The 6,147-nt window shown below is 37.7% G+C and overlaps 1 long non-coding RNA gene across 1 annotated transcript; it reads left to right on the top strand.

Annotated features, from left to right (window-relative positions):
* Positions 1-3,962: 3,962 nt before the first annotated feature.
* LOC130282487 (uncharacterized) lies at positions 3,963-5,468 on the top strand. The gene is made up of 3 exons (XR_008846412.1): positions 3,963-4,084; positions 4,445-4,493; positions 5,338-5,468. It is a non-coding gene; the product is annotated as an uncharacterized LOC130282487 (long non-coding RNA).
* The last annotated feature ends 679 nt before the right edge of the window (positions 5,469-6,147 follow it).

Here is a 6,147-nt window from a genome sequence, read left to right on the forward strand (position 1 = left end):
CTCTATGTGACAGTGGTATTTAACAGTTATTGTGCCTTCTGGACAATTACAGAAATCACATATCCTATGTGCAAAGACTCTTGTGTAAATTATTCAGCATTCTTTGAGCTTAGGAAGATCCTTTAGGGGGAAAATAACTGAAATATTGTTTGCCATATTATTTGTGTGTGTATATATATATATGTATATATATATATATATATATATATACATATATATATATATATATGTGTGTGTGTGTGTATATGTTATATATTAGTTTAGTTAATATAAAATCAGTTTATATTATATTAGGATAACAGTCGTGCTTTCATTTTCAATGAATGTTTTCGGAAATGAAAAACTCGCATTTTCTCCTACTGAAATATATAATTTCCTCCCCTACCAATTATGCAAGTATGCTGAAAATTGCCATTTTATTTGTCATCATCATAACTCTATCTGACACTTCCTTTCAGTGGGCATTTTAAGAATGACAGTGAATTAACCTTTTAGCAATGAAACCACAGGGTAGCTCAGCAGTTTAGTTTAGAGGCCAGACTCAGAAACGTTGTCTTGACACCTATGATACCATTATGATTCTCATTTACTATAAATACCATTAGTTTAGTGTATTCCCTTTTCTTTTATGTACCGGAAAGATAACAATTCAATCTGCCTATGAAAAGTAATTGTGCTTCTGAATTTCTAAAAAAAAACAAAAAAACAACAACTTGTAAATCTTATGTTGCTGCGCTTGTTTTCTTCCCTATAAAACCATAAAACCAGCTAAAGGTTGAAGCATAGCATTACATTTTTCTGAGGTATTGGTGACAAATTTTATTTAATTTATAAGTATCTCTGAATTAAGTGTAATATATAATTAGAAAATTACATTTTTTCAATTTTTTTTTATTTTAAGCATTTTCTTTCATTTTTATGAAAAGACAAGGGTTTGGTATCATGTTAGCCAGTTGTAAAAAAAAAAAAAAAAGCAATCTTGCAAAAATGATTCCTTTTAATGACTTGCATAAATAAAATGAATTATCTTACATGGTGAGTTTTTGAATCCGTTTAGGATTCCCCTTCTGCGTTTTTAAATAAAATATACTATAGCCAAAAAACACCTTTTTTCACAATGAATACAAATTAATAAGGCTAATTTCATATCATCAGTGGAATGCTCTGACCAGTTCAGGGTCTACTAGGCTTTTATTTTTGCCCAAAACGGTTCCTTAATGGGTCTGAGCACAACAGGTGCCATTAACTTTGAATGGGGAACATTGGGTTTCTGTCAGTTGTGCGTTGTTCTTTTAGAGTTTAATGGAGAAAAAATTACTGCTTGCATAATTTTTTTCTCCACTCAATCGGCCTAAGCACCACAAATTATTTATGCAGTTTCTCCTGAATACAGCTATACCCCATATGTGGTCATACATTTCTGTTTGGGCACACAGCAAGGCTTAGCAGGAAATGAGTGATATTTAAACTTGTGTAGTTGAGACTTTGCTGAAATATTTTTCTGGTTTCATGTCACAGTAGCGTAGCCCACAGGAGCAGAGGTATAAGTACAGTGGAAACCTCCCTGAAAGACTCCATTTTGGAAACTACATTCCTCAAAGTGGCATTAGTGAACATGTTGACCCAAGAGCACCGCAACAGTTGATCAGTTGGCCGGGCTGTCTACTTACTACTTCCCCGGAGCACCGCAACAGTTGATCAGTTGGCCGGGCTGTCTACTTACTACTTCCTTAGCCCGGGACGTCACACAGCGCTTCAGCCTATCACCGGCCAAGGCGGGACATCGCTGCGGCTGGTGAAAGGCTGAAGCGCTGTGTGACGACCCGGGCTAAAGACCCGGGCTTAGCAAAGTTTTAGCATGGGGCTGTGAAAATGAAAAAAAAAAATATACTATTTATGCTCAAAATGTTTTATTTTCACAAGGAATTAGGGAGAAAAGAAACTCTTAAATTCCTTATAATTTTTTTCCCCCTAATATAGAGAGAACCCATTTATGCTTGGAAGCTACTTTTTGGACATGCAGACCTCAGGAGGGTAAAATTGAGAATTGGGTAGAAAAATATTAGATCCCCTGCTGATTTTAATCATTTTCCCCCAACAAAGAAATAATCAGTCTATAATTTTTATGGTAGGTTTATTTTAACAGCGAGAGACAGAATAATAAAAAATAAAAAGAAATCCAGGAAATACCGTATTTATTGGGGTATACCACGCACTGGCCTATAACACGCACCCTCATTTTACCAAGGATATTTGGGTAAAAAAAGTTTTTTACCCAAATATCCTTGGTAAAATGAGGGTACGTGTGTGTGCATGTGTATACCCCAATACACTGTTTCTGACCCCGCAGAAGCCCATAGGAAAGGCAGGGGGAGAGAGGCCATCGCTGCCGGCTTCTCTCCCCCTGCCTTTCCTGGGGTCTAGAGCCCTGCTGCCCATTCTCTCCCCCTGGCTATCGGCGCCACTGCCCCTTCTCTCCCCCTGGCTATCGGTGCCGCTGCCCCATTGCCGGCGCCGATAGCCAGGGGGAGAGAAGCGGCGGCAGCAGGGCTCTAGACCCCAGGACAGGCAGGGGCAGAGAAGCCGACAGCGATGGCAGGTCTTTGCACCTGCAAAAGCCGCTGCAGTTCAATGATTTAAAGCGCCCGCTTTAAATCATTGAACTGCAGTGGCTTATCTGCATATAACACGCAGATAGGGGGAGATTTATCAAAGGATTTAGACTTGTTTTTCCTGTCTAAATTTGGTGCACAGAAAGTCGCAGTCTAAATATGTGCGACTTTTCTGCGGCTTTTGCTGTAGAGAATTTTTAGAACATGATGCATGCAAGTCTATTTTAGACGGAAATGCATTGGAAAATGCATTGGTGCTGAATTTATCAAGTGCGACAAGTCGCATCTGCCCAAAATACGCTGAAATGTCAGACCATGTTGGAGCAGGTCTAAATGCAGTTTAAGCTGTAGACCCTGAAGTCTGAGCACAGAATTTATCAAGAGCTGTGAGACAGGAGACTACCACATACGCTGGTCTATAAGCATACCCAGAATAGACTAGATTAGTAAATGTCCCCCTTAGACTTTAGGCAAAAAATTTTTGCCTAAAAAATGCATGTTATACACCGATAAATACGGTAAGTGATAAATTGATTAGCATTTTTTTACCCTTGGCGGCAAAACCTTTGTTGACAATCACAGACAGTCAGACATTTCTTCTAGAGTACCAATAGGTTTGCCCACTTTTTAGGAGGAATTTTGTCCCACTCTTCTATGCAGATCCTCTTCTAATCATTAAAGTTTACATCCTGAAGTTTGGCAACTCATTCAGCTACCTTCACAGATTTTCTACGACATTAAGGTCTGGAGACTGGCTAAGCCACTTCAGGACCTTAACAGACTTCTTCTTGAGCCACTCCTTTGTTGCCTTGGCCATGCATTTTGGGTCATTGTCCTGCTGGAATACCCCATCCACAACCCATTTTCAATGCCTTGGCTGAGGGAAGGAAGTACTCCACCAAGATTTGATGGTACATGGCTTTATCCATCGTCACTTTGATTCAATTAAGTTGTCGTGTTCTGTTAGCAGGCACCCCCCCAATCTCCTCACCTGGGAGCCAGATATTTTGCCGAGTAAAATGCAAATAAATTCATAGCTTACTTGAAATGCACTTTTCCAGATTTGTTTTTTTTTTTCTGCCTTTCACTGTTTAAATAAACCTACCATTAAAATTATAGGCCGATAATTTCTTTGTCAGTGGGCAAATATACAATATGTATTTGAATTTTTTGGTGCAGATTTTGGTGAAATGATTTTTGGGGATGGTGAAGTTGCAAAGCCTTTGGAGTACAGTACTAACCCTCCATAAGTGACCCTGTTTTGGAAACTACTTCTCTCAAAGAATTGTTATAGGGGTGTTGTGAGCAATTTGACCCCAATTGTTACAGGACTTGCCGGCCGTGAGGGCTTTCTGTCCAGGTGTAGTCCAGGGTGTATAACCAGGAGCCGAACGCCGGGAGAACTTCACCGAACATAGAAACATCAACGCACCCCCTGGAGGAACAAGGAAAGGACTTGCCTGAACCTGGAGGTACAAAGTACTCTTTGGGAGTTATGCATATATTACTTTCACTTTGTGGAAACACGAGTGCAGTAACCTATTGACAGTCGCTGCAGACTTTTATTCTATATCCACACACACCAGTAACTACAACTGACGTGGAGGTAAATCTTAAGTTTATACTTAGTACTCCTTTGGTATAGACTAAATCAGATATAGTGGCTGTTCTGATGTATGGACATACATTGTGGTTGTATAGTCTACTCTAACCCGGACACATTTGCTATATGTGTCTAGTTACACATTTGTGGTACACACTAGGTCTGTGAGTATATACTGGCATTGTATTAATATTAAGACTAATCACAACATATGTCCTTTTTCTCTTAGTGAACACGGTCTTTCACATGTTTCATATGAACCTATTCTTCATAATCAAGTAAGTTATATTCATGGTATATATCCCCATTAGCGATGATACGCAATCTTTTTATTTATAAGTTTATCCAAAATTATATTTTACTATTTCAATTTCATTTCACCTAATATATATATATATATATATATATATATATATATATATATATATATATTGGTTTGGAGAATATGTTATTGAAAAATTTAAAAGGTATCATTATAGTAGGTATTTATGAGGAAAAAATGAGCGCATAAAAGCGAAAATTGGCCTGGACAAATGGATCGTCATGAGGGACAAATAGATTTTGCTCCATTTTAGTCCTGTGGACAAGTTTTTTTATAAAATTTCCACACCCCTGCCGTGCCAAAATTGTAATATTTGCCATTTAAATCTAGCTAAGAAAGTATTCACACTAGGCGGTTTAGAAATCAAAGTACAACAACTAATAACCTGCAAAAGCATGCACGTTATATATTGTTTAATGTGCCCATGTGGCATGTGTTACATAGGGAAAACAATCAGACATATGTATAAACGAATAAAAGAACATATTTATTCCCTAAAAACTAAAACGGGTGCCACTAAATTCATAAATCACATGCACGAAGTTCATGCAGGTAACCCAGCTATGCTGAAATTTGCAGGCATAGAAAAAGTTGACACCACAGAAAGAGGAATAGATCATAACAGTGTATTATTACAAAAAGAAGCAGCCTGGATTAGCCGCTATAGGACCAATAGGACTTAATGAAAGGAACGATCTTTCCTCTTTTTTGAAAGAAAGCAGGTCATGTGTGAACACAGGTCATAATGAATTAGAGTTGTTTTTAACTATTCACATGCTGTCACTTTTGATTATATAAAGCACCTCTCACCTGTGTATGAATCAGACTGGAAGAAGCGTCATTGAGACGAGAAACAGTTCTGTCGTCTGTTTTTCCTCCCCTGCACCCACTCCTGTCCTCCTTGCTGTATCCTTGTCTAGCCGCAAGAGCCATATACTGTGCCAAGCCTGGATTTCAATAAAGAGACCAGCGATATACAGCACATTCAAAAGTGTGGTGAGTGCATTTCTCTACTCTATCCGATACAGCTCTTTAAAAATGAAAGAAGAGATCTGATTGGTTGCTATGAGCGACTCAGCAACTTTTTCTCTGGACAGGTTTTGATAAATCTCCCACATAATCTTTTGTACTCTAAATTTGGAGTAACACTTAACATAGGTTTAATTTTGGCAATATTATTTTTATTAATTAAATGGCAAAGGATTTATCATAGACTATGCCATATGCATAATGTGAATGCAATGATATACATAGAACACACCCCGTTCTCTGCAGAAGAAGTGATCCATATGATAGAACTTTATAATCTCAACTTGCATATTAGAAAAAAAAATCTATTCACCATCCTAGTTGACATAATTTTATCCACATTTTAAAATTATTTTAATCAAATAAGAACCATTTGTATCAGATACACGTGAGATAAAACAGTTTCTTAGGAAATTATCATTAAGCCTCCAAAATTTGTTGGTAGTATTAAAATTATGTAGTAGAAGTGAGCCTAGGATGGGTGACGTAGGTCGATGGAACAGAGTGGGTTATGATCTAGTAGGGATTGGGAAATAAATGAAAAACATATCTTTTATAGCTACTATAGGCACTAGAATGGG

This window comes from Hyla sarda, chromosome 7, assembly GCF_029499605.1.
Source record: "Hyla sarda isolate aHylSar1 chromosome 7, aHylSar1.hap1, whole genome shotgun sequence".
Taxonomy (NCBI): domain Eukaryota; kingdom Metazoa; phylum Chordata; class Amphibia; order Anura; family Hylidae; genus Hyla; species Hyla sarda.